This window comes from Varanus komodoensis, unplaced genomic scaffold (genome assembly GCF_004798865.1).
Source record: "Varanus komodoensis strain SLA01 unplaced genomic scaffold, ASM479886v1 scaffold7_3, whole genome shotgun sequence".
Taxonomy (NCBI): Eukaryota; Metazoa; Chordata; class Lepidosauria; order Squamata; family Varanidae; genus Varanus; species Varanus komodoensis.
The window spans coordinates 10,189,158-10,205,827 of NW_025336480.1; the positions used below are offsets into that span (position 1 = coordinate 10,189,158).

At 44.9% G+C, this 16,670-nt stretch overlaps 1 protein-coding gene across 1 annotated transcript in view; it reads right to left on the reverse strand.

Moving 5' to 3' along the window:
- FSTL4 (follistatin like 4) overlaps positions 1-16,670 on the reverse strand; it is a 326,227-nt gene that overhangs the window by 261,605 nt on the left and 47,952 nt on the right. The gene's annotated exons all lie outside the window — the stretch shown is intronic.

Sequence of the window (16,670 nt, forward strand, 5' to 3'; positions counted from 1 at the left end):
CCACCACAAGCTGAAGCAGCCCCAGCCTTCATAGCCTCAGACCCTGACCGGGTTGTGCATTTGAGATGCACCCACTGTATCCCGTGGGCTCGGAGCTTATAGCCAATTTTCCCATATGCTATTAGCTCTGTCTTCTTGGGGCTCATAAGCTAAGGGATTCAAATGCTTCATGGCATAAAAGATGCCAGAATGAAATGATAATGATGCCATGAGCATAAAATCTAATTTAAAAACAACAGCAATCAAAACACCCATATCCCTCCACAAATAACTGGTCCAAAATAGCATCTACGGGGTGCTTTTTGCCGTCAGCCACCTGCTGCAGGCCTTCGGAGCTGTTTCATGGGGCCCTCTCCTCCAAAATGGGCAGCAACCCTTCTATCAGCTGCAGCAGGGGGAGCGATGGACGCAGGGTCATGCCAAGCACTCTGCTGAGAGGTCAGACCCATTGGCCTCCACTTCATACTGCTATGCAACTTTCAGCACTGGTGCTGAGGTTTGCTCGTGCCTCTTCTCTTCTCCTGCAGTATCATTTAAACAGTGACAGGGGCCATCTTGTTTTTCTCGATTTTATGGAAGCTGCCCTGGGAATCCTTTCAGCCGAAGAACTGAGTAAAAATTCTTTAAGTGAATAAAGAAATGCCAGTTAAAGAGGTCCTGGGAATGCCACATTGGGAGGAATGAAGGATTCTCTGGAGGTTTGCTCAAGAGGTAAATGGATTTTCACACTCGGGCCCTACAATGTTCCTCATCCTTAGGAACAGCACCAACCATCAATAACTCCTGTGAGCAAAGGAGCTACAGACCAGGATGGGATGGGTGGGGATCTTGACTCTCTTGGCATCTCCCCTGCTTCGCCCACCCCACACTCATCTACCCAGTTCCCTTCCTTGGTATGATGCTGCAGTGCACCAAAATCCAGAGCTTACAGGGCCGTTTCCTACCTGGCTTCCTGCAAAGCCATAAACTGCCACGGAATGCATATTGTAACACATGTCATATGTCATCCATCTGTTCTGTGCTGCAAAGAAAAGGTAGTCTTCATTTGATCTTTTTTACCTCTTTGCTGCTCAGTTTTGAATATATGCTAGGCACACATCATCACATGCCAATTCTTGCCTGTCTATCAGAAGAAAAAATGTGTTTTACAGAACTTCAAGGTGTGAAGCCAAATAAATGCCTAGATTTCACTGGAAGCAACCACAAATAGAATAAATTATTTGATTAGTTCACTCATAAAAGCCCTTAATATCCAAGTTTATTTCTGATGCAGATGTCCCGATAGCAAGCAAAGCAGATGGGAAGCTGTCCCCTTAGAAACTGAATAGCTATAATTTCCTTCTCATTGTGGTTTAGGTAAACTGCACAGTGGAAAAACATTTTACTCATCACAGACGTTCCAGCTGGAAGATTGCAAAATACAAACTCTCTCATTTCAGAAATTGTGCACAAATACAAGATAAGTACAGATCAACTGTAAATTTTGCTGTTTAATTGTGCAATCCTGTACATGTTCAGGCATAAAATAGTCCTTTAAGTTCCTGCATATCCCAGCCAGCCAAAAAAACTGGGGCACGTTGGGCATTATAGGATTTTTTGCTGTCCATACTGGGAGGAGCGGGGGGGGGGGGTTGAGGAGCTTCAGGATGGGAATTCATTAGATTTCCTCAGCTCCACTCCTCAGATTGTGCCCTACTTTCTCTCTTTCCTAAGTTTGCCTTGTGCCAAGTATTTGCCTGGGCAACTGGCAGGAAAAGAGTTCAAGCAGAGTTCTGATTCTGTATACATGGCTCATGGGTTTAGCATACTTTGGTCAATGAATTATGCAATATTCACATTTTGTGCAAATTGTATACTTTTTGCACCTTGTACAAAGTAATTACTAGTGTTCCCAAGTGTTCACGGACTTCTCTCAGCTTCCTCACTTCTTTACCCAGACCAAGTGTGGGAAAGAAGTCCAGTGAGCACAAGTGAGTTAGACTTCAACCTGATCTTCATATTCCTTCATTCATAAGACAACAGCTTAAATTAGGATAAATTACATCAGGATTCATCCTGTCTCTTGCTCACCCACACAATTATCAGCCAAATGAACTCCCCTTCCTTTTCTTGTCATGTTTCCCTTCTCCAAACTTTAACTGCTGGGACAAAGACAGTAACCGTATCAAGTTATCTTTCCACCTCTGTTCCTCTACCAGGGCACCTTCATGCTACAATACCATCATCCTAGTTACAAGAAGACCTGGGAAACATAGCACTGTAGGGCTTCTGAGTATCATGTGGATTCAGGAGCCCTGGACAACTAGGTTTCCACCCACTTGCAATGCTGCTTTTGCAAAGGGCTATCCTCTGCAAAAGGTGCTGAAGCACATGGCACCATCCCAACTCCAGACTGTGCTTCATCTATTTTTATCAGCCCCTTTATTTCATGTCTATGCCTAGATCCTTCATAGGTTCTCAAAGACGTGTCTCCATTGTGCCAGTCCTCCTCCTAGAATCCCCCATATCCCAAACCTGTCTTATTCTGCCATCCCCTTCCCTGAATACTTCTTTGACTTTAGTTATCAGTGAAGAATAAAACTGATCTTGGTTTCAAAAATACTTAAGCAGCTACGACAATTCTTTTCCTAATGAGGAAGGATCAAAAACTAATACCATGTAGTGGTAGCTGAACTTATCCCAACAGTTCTCCATCCTACATCTCTCTCTCCCACTCTGAATTGTTGTGCATATACAACAACACAAGAAAATGTAACTTGAAAAATGTAGGGTGGCATCACCAGAGACATTGCTAGGGCTTTAAGAGGTCCACAGGCTCAGGGGATACAAAATTAAATGTGCTACCATGTTGAAAAAGGCGTCACTACTCCTAATTTAGGACATTATACCACGGCTTTTTCCATTATGGAACAGAAAGTGGTGTTGCCTGTGTTCCCTTCCAAGGCAGTCACCCATCACTGATCATAGACCTGATTAGCCACAATGCTGGCTAGACATCAATGCAGAAGTTGTGGTTTAGTGGCCAGCCAAGGCAGCTGCCCTTCGACAGGTTGAATTTCCTGTGTGTGGAACACTTAATCATAAATGCTGCTCCCTGGAGAGTAATACTGTTCCTTTATGTTTTGAACTCCCAGTGGCACTTATGCAATGGCTGGCGTGACCATGAGGAAAAGCGCTGCTCTGCTGTGAAATGACTCAAGAGCTGAACAAATTAATAAATGACAACTTCACTTTATTTGAGGACAGAACTTCAGCTTAAAGTTACTGGTCTGTAGCAACAAGGAAGAGCTGATGACAGCAGAGAAGCAATTTCACAGTCATTAGTTCGTTCGCCTATTTGAGCTAAGGAAGCTTCCAAAATGTGAAAATAGCTTCTCAATTTTCAAGTTCATGAACATGATGTTATAAATTGTTTACCTGCATTTGGCAGCAGTAAAAAGGGCTCTAACAATTGTTTTTTGTTGTTGTTTTTAAGAAGAAAAACAAATAGAGGTGGATGAGTATTTTGTGTCTTTTTCCTTTGATTAAAAATTAAACAAATTTCCAAAGTTCTTTCTAGAGAAGATGGAAAGAATTACAGATATAGAGCACTCAAATGTGAGAGAAATTAAAATGGAAAAAAGTACTCATCCACTGAAGGCTGTGAATGCTCTTCAGTGTATGGGGTGGAATCCTGCGTGTTCATCCATAACAGTGCTGAATTAGGCCCTCCACGTCTTCTTGGATGAGGGCCTCTCAATCCTTAAGAGCTGCATGACAGGCACCTGGGAATGGCTATCAAAGATGATCTATTAAGATAGGTGACAATTTCAGTTTTGCTAAGAATTTACCAAAATTCATTAATTTCTTTGCATCAGTTGTAAGAGATAGGCAATATATTGTTTATACCACACTATAAGTGTTAGTTATTATACTCTTATGCAAATACTTATCATGATTATAGAAACATAGAACAGAACAAGTCAGAACGGGCCTCCCAGGCCATCTAGTCTGACCCCCGAGTCCAGACGGCTCCGCTCACGACATGCCCACCATGTGGATGTCCAGCCTATCTTTGAACACCCTCACTGATGGAATCTCAACCACCCCCCGTGGAAGCCCATTCCACACCCTCGGGGTCCTGACTGTCAGGAAGTACTTCTTGGCATCTAAATGGAACCTTGGCTCCCTGAGGTTTGCTCCATTGGAGTGCGCCCTGCCTTTCTCTGCAGGGGAGAACAGGTCTCTACCCATCTCCGCGTGACATCCCCTCACATACCTGTATGTCGCCAACAGATCCCCTCTGAGTCTCCTCTTCTCCAGGCTGAAGAGACCCAGTTCCCTCAGCCTCGTCTCATACGGCATCCCCTGCAAACCGGCCACCAACCTTGTGGCCCTACGCTGCACTGACTCTAACCTGGCTATATCCTTTCTGTAATGAGGGGCCCAAGACTGAGCACAATACTCCAGTTGCAGGCACACCAGAGTCATATAGAGTGGTAGTAATACCTCTCTCGATCTAGAAGCCACACTTCTGCCTATGCAACCAAGGGTGGCGTTCGCCCTCTTGACCACCGCATCACACTGCTGACTCATGTTCAGCCTGCAGTCAACCAGTACCCCAAGGTCCCTTTCCCAAGTGCTGCTCTCCAGCCACCTGTCCCCTAACCTGTACTTATGACACCTGTTCCTATGCCCCAAGTGCAAGACCTTGCACTTATCCACATTGAACGCCATCCTGTTGTCTCCTGCCCACTTCCATAGTCTGTCCAGATCCTTTTGGATCTGGAGTACCTGCTCCTCAGTTGTGGCCCAGTCCCCGTCAGCAACTGATGCAAAGGCCAACAAAGTATTGCTCAGTTGTGCCTCATAGACCAGGTTCATGTGTACATGGTAGCTTGTTAACCACCCTGCACATCTTCACACTCAGCAGCTTTACATAATCATGGAGGGAAAATAAGTCCTGGTGGCTCATTTTCCTTCTCTGCACATGCCAATTGTGAGCATAATTATCCTCACTGGGCACAGGTTGTCGCATTGTTAAAAGCCAATGAGAGTTGGTAGCAGAGGTTGTTTAGAAAGCATCCCGAAACCCATGGAAGTTGGCTTTCTGTAGCTTCCAACCTAGCTACCCACCCTCACTGGGATTGAACATTACCAGAACCTGTGAGTGGGATGGTATAACGGTGCCCAGCAACAGCAGAGAGTTAGACCAGATGGCCTTCAAGCCCCTTCCAACTCTAATATTGTACAATTTATCCATTGAGGGTAAATTAGGTGAGAATTAGGTATCTTGCAAGCAGTATGTGCAATAAACCACCATTTTCCTTCCATGTTTGGAAACTGTAGAATTGCTGGGTGGCTTCTGAAACAGCCCAGCCAGCTAGCCACATAATAAACCAACAAGGGTAATTATGGAAATGATCTGATATCCACACAGGGTGACTTATTAACTACATTGTGTTGTGCAAATTGGGTCATATCACCTTTGCATTATGCATCTTTTCCCCTACACATTAAATTCTGTGTGATCAGTTTAGGTTCCTCTTATGAGGATGATGTATGCCAAAGCTGCATATGGACAATAAGCATCTTTTTGATTGGGTGGTCTCAATAAGTCAAATAGCAGCTTTCTGATGTTCCACAGGTCATCAAGGTGTTTGGCTGCATTCTGTATAAAGGAGTGAAGATTGCTGAACAGATCACAGAACTAGTTGTGCTCCCCTACCACACCTACACACCGGATCAGATGCTAATGAGCACCAGTGTGGTACAGCGGTTAAGAGCATGAGACTGGGACTCAGGCTACATGGGGCTAGTCCACACTTTGGCCATGGAGACAACTGGCCAGCCACAGTCTCTCAGTCCAGCCTACCTCACAAGGTTGTTGTTGGGCAGATAAGCTGGAGAACAGAAGGAGAAGAATGATGTAAGCCATTTTGAGTTCTTCATAAGAAAAAAGTAGAATATAAATCTGATAACTAACTAAATAATGGCTGTGTTAAATGTCCCCATAGCTTTCTATAAAGAAGGGCATGGTCACAGGGAATCAGGACATCATGGAAAACTAAAACCAGCTGGCAGCAGACAAAAAAGAAAAAGAGAGAGAGGAAGAGGAAGAGAAGCCAAGCTGTTGGGAAGTTTGGGATATTCTTTGCTATCTCTCAGCCTCCACTAACATTGAAATGTGACCCTCAGTAATACTTTTATATCTTTTTACATTATGGAATTTAAGAAGTGCCGATGGTCACCAATTTGGATGGCTTTAAAAAGGGACTGGACAAATTCAAGAGGGCGGAGACTACCAGTGGCTACGACCCTGTCTGGGTATATGTGCAACATCCATTACCAGGGGAGACATGCCTGCATACACCAGACGCTGGGCAACTTGGACAGTGGGACTCTTGTACGCATCCTGCTTGAGAGATGCTGTGGGCAGCTGGTTTGCCACATGTGAACAGAGTGCTGGACTGGATAGACCATTGGTCTGATCCAGCATAGTTTTTCCTATATTCTTATGTTCCTTTTTCCTTTGAAAATGGTTGTTAATGGAATGAAGCTGATGTTTGAAGCTGTCTGAATGAAGCTTAACACATGTCTAAAACATGTATTATTATTTTGTTTTTATGTATGCGTACTAAAGAACTGATGAAGTGGCCATGTTATAAGCAAATTGACAAGCGTCACACAGAATGGTGGCCTCAACCTAAGGCCTCCCTTTGGTTCAATCAGCAGAGTTATAGCCCATCCACATGAGGCTGTCCTGACAGGGCAACTGAGCTTCCATGAATCTGGCTAACCCCATAAAAAAGACCAGTGTGGGTGGCTTTATCTGTAGTTTTGGTATTCATATACAGTCCCCAGAGACATGGAATTGCTCTTCAGAAAGACCTGGCTCCATCGAAAGGGCAGCTATATGAGCTGTTGTGATTCAGAGCACAAAAACTGGGATATCAGCTCTCACTTCTGCAGCCTCTCAGGCCATCAGCATGATTTGTGAAAATGTTTCGCCTCGAATGCTGCACTGCTGCACCTTGTTTCAGCACATTATGAATTTCAGCTCATTGTATAGGTTTGTGAACTTGTACAGACGTGAAATTGGCTACTTTTCAGAAGACTGCAGGAAGGAGATTGGCAAGTGAAACGAGGCCAGCCATGGATTTTATGAATGGATTACTGGAAACGTCATATTCCAGCTCTCACATTAACTCTGCATTTTAAAATTTCTACAGCTAAGCAACTCACTGAAGTCAGTTTTGCAGTTACAATTTGGTGTAGCATAATTAAACTGAATTTAGGCCTGATTTAAACATCCTCCCCCCAAAAAACGGCAAGTTTTAGCCCTGCGCAGTGCTTAAGTGCTTTTTCACAAAAGACATCTGTGCATTTTCCTTGAGGAAGAACCGCATATAGACAGAAAACCATTCGGGTTCTAGGTAAGGGTAAGCATGTTAGGAGGAACTGCCTGCTTCACAGGGAGGAAAAGCTGGGCTGCAGTGAATGGGTAAGAGGACGTGGAGGCAGAGGCTTGCTCTGCCACCCTCCCAAACGGAGCCTAAGCAAGCAAACCCACCTTGCCAAACACAATCAACCTCACTGCCACCCCAGAAAGCAGTCCTGATGGAACAACTTGTTTATTTGACAGCCCTTGCCTTTCTCAGGCCATGGCGATGGGAGTGCATGAGTTGTTTGTTTTGTGTCTTTTCTCAGTCTAACATGCACCTCTCAATTTCAAAGGAAATAGGACTGCTTTAACAATTAAGCAAGCTTTGAATCATCGCTATAGCTCATTAATGAATGAACACATGTCCATTTTCCCTCCCCTAAAATGATCAAGGGCTGGAACAATTTCCCTAGTAGGACTGATTACAAAATCTGGGTTAGCATAGGAAAAAAGGGGGAGGAAAGGGAAACCTGGCAGAGCTGTATAAAGTTAGGCATGGGGCAGAGAATAGTAGAAGACCTAACCCTAAACTTGGTGAGAATTCAGGACCAGTAAGAGAACTGTGCAAGTTAAAGCTATGGAATTCACTTCCTTGAGATGTAGCGATGGCCACGGGGCACACCTCCTTCCACGCCGCCGGACCATCATGCCGCCGCTCCGCAGCGATGCCCCCGCGGCCACCGGCTGCCGCGCCGCCCTCCAGAGCCCAGGAACACCGGCCCAGGACCCAGGACCCGGCTCCGCCCTGCCTCCCTCGCACGGGTGAGAGGCATGCGGGACAGGGCAGGGCTTGGGGGGGGGGGGCCTGCGACCTTAAAGCGCCGGTGGCGGTGAGGCAGTGGCTGTACTGAACCGGTGCCTGGCCGAGGTAATGGGCTGGATGAGGGCCAATAAACTGAAGCTCAATCCAGACAAGATGGAGGTCCTGTTGGTTGGCGGATCGGGCTTCGGAGAGGGTGAATTGAACCTAGTCCTGAATGGGGTTGCACTCCCTCTTAGGGACAAGGTCCGCAGCCTGGGAGTGCTCCTCGACCCGGAGCTTTCATTGGAAGCTCAGGTGACAGCGGTGGCGAGGAGCGCTTTCCTTCAGCTTCGGCTGATTCATCAGCTGCGCCCCTACCTGGAGTACGACTGCCTGGCGACAGTGACACACTCGCTGGTGACTTCCCGCCTTGACTTCTGTAATGCGCTCTATGTGGGACTACCCTTGAAGACGGTCCGGATACTTCAATTGGTTCAAAATAGAGCTGCCAGGCTGCTGACGGGGACTGGGCGTTATGTTCACATGACTCCAGTCGTCCGTCAGCTTCACTGGCTTCGCATTGAAGTCCGGGCCCAATTCAAGGTGTTGGTGACGACCTATAAAGCCCTAAACGGCTTGGGTCCTGGTTACCTGAAGGAGCGCTTACATCCATATATGCCCGCCCGCCCCTTGAGATCTGCGGGAGAGGCCCTTTTCCGGGAACCCTCCATGAAAGAAATTAGGAGGGTAGGTACTCGGAGGAGGGCTTTCTCTGCGGTGGTGCCCAATCTATGGAATGCACTCCCCAGAGAGGTCTGCCTGGCGCTGTTGTTATTTGTTTTTTGGCGCCAGGCAAAGACTTTTTATTTAAGTGTCATTTTAATTGTTAATATTATTTGCTTATTTTATCTGGCCAGGGCGACTTATTTTATATTGTTATGTCTTGTATTTTAATTTTATGTTGTGAACCGCCCCGAGGCTTCGGCGAATGGGGTGGCATAGAAATGTTTTAATAAATAAATAAATAAATAAATAAATAATAGATGGCTATGAAGGAAGATTGGATGAATTCTTGGAGGGAAAGACTCTCTGCAGTCAATACTCCTGACTGCTAGCAACACACTGCCTGCAGGATCCGAGGCAGCGTGCCCATGTGCACCAGCTGCCAGGCAACATGGCTGGCAGTGCTATTGCACTCACACCCATCTGTGCGTGCATTTCTCACAGGAGCAGGTCAGCCACTGCGTGGACAGAAAAGTGGGCCAGAGGCATCCTTGGACTGACCCACAAGGTCTCTTAGGTTCTTCCCACAAGCATTTTGTCCTTCAGTTTCTCTTTCCCACACAGCTTTTAATAGGGAAGAAAAAGAAGCAAACATGATGGTCATTTTGAAGAGCTCTCTCTCTCTCTCTTTCTCTCTCTTTCTGTGTCTCTCTCTGTGTGTGTGTAGAGAGAGAGAGAGAGAATGAGAGAGAGAGAGGGAGGAAGACTTAATTGTGCTGCCCATTGCCACTGACTGTCATAGCAACTAATGAAAAGCTTTTTGCCAAGGTGACAAAAAACAGATATAATAAAAAATGGAACCATTATTAAATCCTGCCTTCCTAATGATGCTGGAAGGGAGATGACAGCATGTAATACTGCCAATTCCAACCCTATTTTGTGCAAGGCACTCTCGGGATTACTTTCAAGTGTAAGGCAGAGGTTGCAAGCGGGGGAAAATGTAGATGGAGACTTATGACCCTTGTATCATTAAAAAAACAAAAAGCAGAGGAGATTTCTCATAACCAGATCAAAGGTTATACACACAGCAAACTTTATCATCATTAGAGAGTGAGGGACAATCAAACTCAGGGTTGAAAGTGGCAGGACTAATAGCTACTTCACTGGTGTTGGATCCCACCCACAAGATTAACACTGTTCTATTGCTAAGCTATTCATGTTGGGGTTTGCCACTGATGCATTCACTTGCAAAATTACACTGAAAGCCGACTAAATGCAGGGAGTGCAATGCTTTTACTCATAAGGCAACAAGGACGTGATCCTTCCCTCCCTTTGTGGACTTTAAAAAAGTACTTCAGTAATTCCATGGGCTGAAGTAGACTGTTATTCTTAAATTGCAGCAATGTTGCAAAGAGGGAGGATCAGGCTCACAAAATGTGAACTAGAGCCAAGCTTCCTATTTCCAGGCAAATTAAACTGTCTGCTGGAATTTTGCTGAGTTGAAGGGTTTAGGTGCAAAGCCTGCTCCAGTTTTAGCAAGCATGACAAGTATATTTTTGCATGCATTTCTCAGGAAAAATGGACAAAGCTTCTCAGCAAAACAATTTAGTGACTCATCAGATGAAACCACAAAGCAAAACAAAATATAATGGCTTGTATGTAAACAAATAAAATTAAAAACTAATCTGATTGATTAGAGCTGTTAAACATTAACAAAACTGTGTAGCGTGCAGGGTTAGTGTCTGCAGTAACACGGTGTGTGTTATTACAATAATATTTGGACAAATGGCAAAACCATCTTTATGCTGATAAGAGTAATAATCAGTGGTACAGCTAACTAATTTTAGATCCTGGACTTAATGGTATTATGCCCCCCGCTACCACCACATTTAAAAAGCCATATGTATGAGGGTTCTTCAAAAAGTTTCCGCACTTTTTAACAACTGTTTACTGAGAATTTCGAACAAATTGCATCACTCTTCTAAATAGTCACCTTCCTTTGTGATGCATTTTCCCAGCATCGTACCAACTTTAATGCCATCAGAAAAACATATAAAATATATTTATAAAATATAAAAGTGTGGAAACTTTTTGAAGATCCCTGATATTACTTCAGTTATGCAGCACATAATAAAAATTTCTGCCCTCCCTGCCATTCTCCCTGCTTCTCCAATCTTGCATTAGGGCAAAGAAGCAAAACTGCTTTGCAAGCCTTATAAATACAAAACGTGCAGTGATACATATGGATAGCTTTGCGTGGATGAGGTCACTAGAAATGGATGGATTATTGAGAACCAACCAGCCTAAACACAGACATTTCTTTTGTATATATACATCTGGAAATCTTCCTCAGAAGAAGTTTCCTTTTTTCTTCCCTGCCCTTCCAAGGGGCAACCCTGCCTAGCTGTGCCTGAGTCAGTTGACACCAAGCTGTACCCACGCAAGACCACCAGATGTTCTGTGCATTCCAGAAACCATTTTTGATAACTAGTCTGGATTAATTTCAATCCTAAGGATACTTTCTGGGTCCTGACAGATCACAAAGTGAACAGCATTGGGGCTGAGTGAGTGCATAGCAAGACTTCTGGAATAGAATGAAGTTTCCTTCTGTTCTTCTGGGGCTAAGCACCTTGGGAAAGGAAGTTGGTGTAATAAAATGAGCATCTGCAACTAGATACGTGCCCATTTGTCTGCCCTGATTAAGTTTTTCTTTTAAAAATAGAAAGGAGGCACCAGGTCGGGTGGACCTTCCAGTCTATGCAGACCCCACTGCTGATGTGAGGACTGTTTGCCATTGGTCCATTACCAGGCATTCTCAGGTTGGCCATATGGACTATAGGGGTCCTGCACTTTGCCTCAAGCTGCACCACCAGTGGAATGTCTATGAGTACAGAATGAATTTTGACATATCTTTTGGAGACTTCCTTAAGATGAACCACCTACCTAAGAATAATATAGAGCTTGCTGGATATAGAAGCTAGTTTTCTAGCTCGATAAGAACTAGAACCTGGATCTTGCAAGTCCCAGCCCAACACTTAGAAACCAACATAATAGCTATGCAACAACACAGAGCTTTTCTACATGAGGGCATGTATTGTGCATTTACTCTTCATTTATTTACAATTGTTCATGGGCTCTTTAGCAATTATGGTTATGCTCCAGTTTCAATTCTGTGTTTTAAGAGCACTTACCTAAGGTGGTTTTAAGAGCAGTGAAAATGGAGTATTTCTGAAAGCAAAAGAAACCCTATTTTCCTGCTTCTGTAACTGCATGACCCCACACTACTTATAGAATATGTAGCAGAAAAACAGGAAAGGAAATATTATTTGTGTAGGGCTCAAATCTCACTTCTGCAATGAAACCAAAAGAAAATACAGTGGACTGACACTCTCATGCAGAAAAGCTCACAGAAATCCATCTCCCAGTAGAGTTTTACCCATTCAATCCAGAAATTTATTCCCTGAATTTCCCTCTATCATGTATCTTCCATGAAGGAAGTTACACCTCTAGGTCTACCTCTATCCACTCCTATGATAGAAAGAAGTAGGGCAGTTCTAAGAAAGACTCTGTACGCCTTTCCCTTGCCGTCTCCTTCACCCTGGTCCATGCTGTTTTGCATGTACCTTTCAGGTGCTGGTTGTCTGGGCCGTCCATCCTATTTTTCAACCCACAGCAAGGCCCAGCAGCCTTCCTCTTCACTTCTGGGCTGGGCCACAGCAAAGTTGTGCCTGTGCATGGCATCAGAGCCAAGTGCAGTTGACCCTCGTGGGTTTTGCACGGAGGGCGAACAAGTCATGCACAAACAGGCCAGAGCTAAGAAGAAGAAGTATGTATCAGGGCAGAACAAGGACAAGGTCTCAAACAAGGCAAGGGCTAAGAACAGAAAGACAAACAGAAGTATGGGCACCTTGAAGCAGGAGACACAGCAAAGCAAGATATATGACTAGAAGAGGCAAGGTGCAGGAGCTGAGCCATAGCCGGCAGGAAAACTTGCATCACTGAGGCAACAGGGCAAGGCAAGCTATTATGGGAACCAAGCATTCCTGTTCCTTACAAAGGTCAAGCAAGGTGGAGGAGCTGAACTACATCACAACAGTAAGGACCCTTGTTTCTGAGGCTAGACAGGTTACAAACAGTGAGAAGGAATCTGGATCAGACAAGATCCAAGTGCTACCAGGAACCCCTAGGTTGCTGAGGGTATTTTTGGAGGGGAGAGCTTGCTCTGATACAGCAATTCTCCCAGAGTTCCCAACTGGTGCTTCTTGGGAAGTTGCGCTCCAGCACGATCTGAGACCAATCCTGCAAATACAATGGTACCATGTATGGTTCTGGCCAGCGGAGAAACCAGATCCTGACACAAGTAAGAGAACAAACATGTAGATGTGCAAAGAGATCAAAATCACAGGTAAGCCATCAAGTACACAGGCAATCCAGAAGCAACATTAAGTTGAAGCCCAAGGGACAAGAGCGCAGAGCCTCAGTCAGCAAGGCAAAGGCTGGGAAACAACGCGCTAGCCACTGGAGCTAACGAACACTGTTATTTCCAACTCTAGCTAGGCATGCACTGATGGCTTTTAACATCAGGCCCTGCCGAGCCATACTGGAGGCTCAGCTGTAGTGCATTAGAGCTCCCTGCCACAGCTCTGCTCCTTGAAAAGCCCTTTCTGGAAGAAAGCATCCCTTGCAGGACCCCCACTGCCTCTGCCAGCTTAAGGGATTTGCTCAGCCTCTGCCTCTAAGACAGCATCCACTCTTCCTGACAGGGCTGGATCAAGTTCCTCCTGATCCCGAGATGGCTCAACAGCATTCATTTGGCTTTGCTCCTCAGAGGATGAGTCTTCTGGAAGTGTCATGACAGGATTTCATAAAGATGCAACAAACAGAGTTAAGAATCACTATTTTCAGAAAGTGGTAAGCAAATATATCAGATAATATCAGATATATATTCTACCATTTTCATCCAATAGTTCAGTTTTCACCTTCATCAACAACATGTTGTACGTACAAAAACTCATGCATTTCCAGTGAAAGACACCTGGATTGGAAGGAAAAGGCTGGAAGTGGTGGTGGTGGGGGGAGTCTGGAGCATCAGGAAATCCATTTCTTCTCTCCATCTCTACTCTATCCTATTAATTCCAGAGTTCACACCCATGTGACACCTGATCTCAGGAGCAGAAGAGGGAATTATCCAGTCCATTTCCTTCCATCATTCTCTCTTCAGTCTTCCACCAGATCAGCACTCTCATTTTCCTCTTCTAGAGTGGGGAATAGTATTTGGATCATGCCTAATTTTGGTTTTCTTTTAAGGAAGATGAAAACCTGTGGCCAAAGGAAGCAACCTGAAGCTCAATCCAGACAAGACCTCGGGATGGGGGACTTGGGCCTTGTCCTAAATGGGGTTGCACTCCCTCTGAGGGACAGGGTTCGCAGCTTAGGAGTGCTCCTTGACCCTGAGCTGTCTTCGGAAGCTCAGGTGACAGCGGTGGCGAGGAGCACTTTCCTTCAGCTTCGGCTGATACATCAGCTGCATCCCTTCCTAGAGCATGACTGCCTGGCGACAGTGACACATGCGCTGGTAACTTCCCAAATAGATTTCTGTAACGCGCTCTACGTGGGGCTACCCTTGAAGACGGTCCGGATACTTCAGTTGATGCAGAATAGAACTGCCAGGTTGCTGATGGGGACTGGGTGTTGTTCTCATATAACCCCAGTTCTCCATCAGCTCCACTGGCTCCCGATTGAAGTCCGGGGCCAATTCAAGTTGTTGGTTATGACCTATAAAGCCCTAAACGGCTTGGGACCTGGATATCTAAAGGAACGCTTGCACCCATATATGCCCTCCCACCCCTTGAGGTCAGCAGCAGATGCCCTCCTCCGGGAACCCTCTGTGAATAAGATTAGGAGGGTGAGCACCCGGAGGAGGGCTTTCTCTGCGGTGGCGCCCCATTTATGGAATGTGCTCCCCAGAGAGGTCCGTCTGGCGCCGTCGTTATTTGTTTTTCGGCGCCAGGCTAAGACCTTTTTATTTAAAACTTATTTTAACTGTTAATTATTTATTAACTAGGGTTTTGGGTTTTTTTAAGCCGAGAATGCACTGGGGGGATATTATTTATTGTATAATTTTAGTATTTATGTGTTGTGAGCCGCCCCGAGGCTTTGTTGCGATGGGTCGGCATAGAAATGTTTTAAATAAATAAATAAGTAAACCTTATAAACAAGGCAAGGTAAGCCAAGCCAAGCAGAAAACATTCAGTCAGGTTTCATACAAATGCCTAAGAGTCTTCAACAACTATTAGAGCTAAAAGAGACATTACTTAAATATGAGTATAGTAGCTACTGCTTTCTTTTTATTCCAGAATTAGCTCATAGGACTTGATCCTGATTAGAATACTTGTGTGTCTGGGGAAGCAGGGAGTCATTAAAATCCTGATTGGGGTTCCTGTGCCTTTTCTAGAATAAATGGAAAAAGATGCTGTTGCTACACACAGATTTAAAGTAATGCCTGATCTGGCACTTAGATGAAAACTAAAAAGGCTCCGCTCACTTGAGCTGTCCAGGAAATACAGTTAGGGGGAGTTTGCAGCGTTCTCCTTTGATGTCTGAAATGTGACATCCATTTGTACTTGCACTCAGCAGTTTACCTGAGTAGCACTTGCTGTCTGAATATAATAAACCAGCACGGACTCCATCAATTTCGTGGGCTTGTTTCTCTTGCCCCAGTCACTCAGCCAGCTGTGATAACTTGGCAATGCCATTTCATTGGGCATGAGTGAGCTTGACAAGGCCTGTGCCGTGCCAAAGGCTTTGCCCTGCAGAGCCTGCCCCACACATCTTGCTGCTGGGGAGCACCATCCCACTGTGCTGTGGGCCCACCATGGCTAGGCTGCATGTCGATAAAAACTGTACCCCAGTATAGCACTCCCATAGACAAACACAGAGGCAGAGGCACCAAAGGAAACTTCCTCTTCCATCCCGTAAGCTATGTCCTGCGATCCCATTGCATAATTCTGTGTACCCCATTTTTTTAACTAGTATTTGGGACAGAGGCTGCCTCACTCTTTTGCTACTAAAAAAAGAAAGTGGGGAAACTTTTTTTGGACCAGGTTCCATTTTGGAGAAGCTCTTGGGGGCCACATTCCAGTGGTAGGTGGGACTTCAGGCAAAAATGGGAAAAGGACAGGAAAAACCAGCTCTCTGTTCAAATCCCATTGTTTCCAATGTGCAGGAGGAAGCATGGCCCAGAGCAAGCTTGTCTGCCTGCGGACTGAGGGTGTCAGCCACATGCTTCTCCACTGTGGTGCCTTGTGTGTCTAGTTAATTTTAAATTTATTTTTTTAAATTTGCACTTATATATAAATTGGCAGAGGAGGATATGGCTGGATAATGTCATCGAAGCAACGAACATGAATCTGAGCAGTGGAGAACAGGGGGACTTGACATGCTTTGGTCCATGCAATCACGGAGAGTCAGATCCAACTTAATGGCTGAACAGCAACAACATAAATTGGCATATTTATGTGTCACACAAATATTCATTGTTGTACTCTTTTTTATGATGACTTGCCTCTTTTTGATGGCCTAACCAGTATTTTGATCATGAGCTTGATATATCTGCAAATTCAAACTATTTTCTCACGGTCTAAGTCCTTTCTTTAGTGTCATACAAAGAATTATTTATTTATTTATTTAAAACATTTTTATGCCGCCCCCATCGCAACAAAGCCTCGGGGCAGCTTACAACAAAAACAAAAATATACAAAATTATACAAAAACAAAGTTATG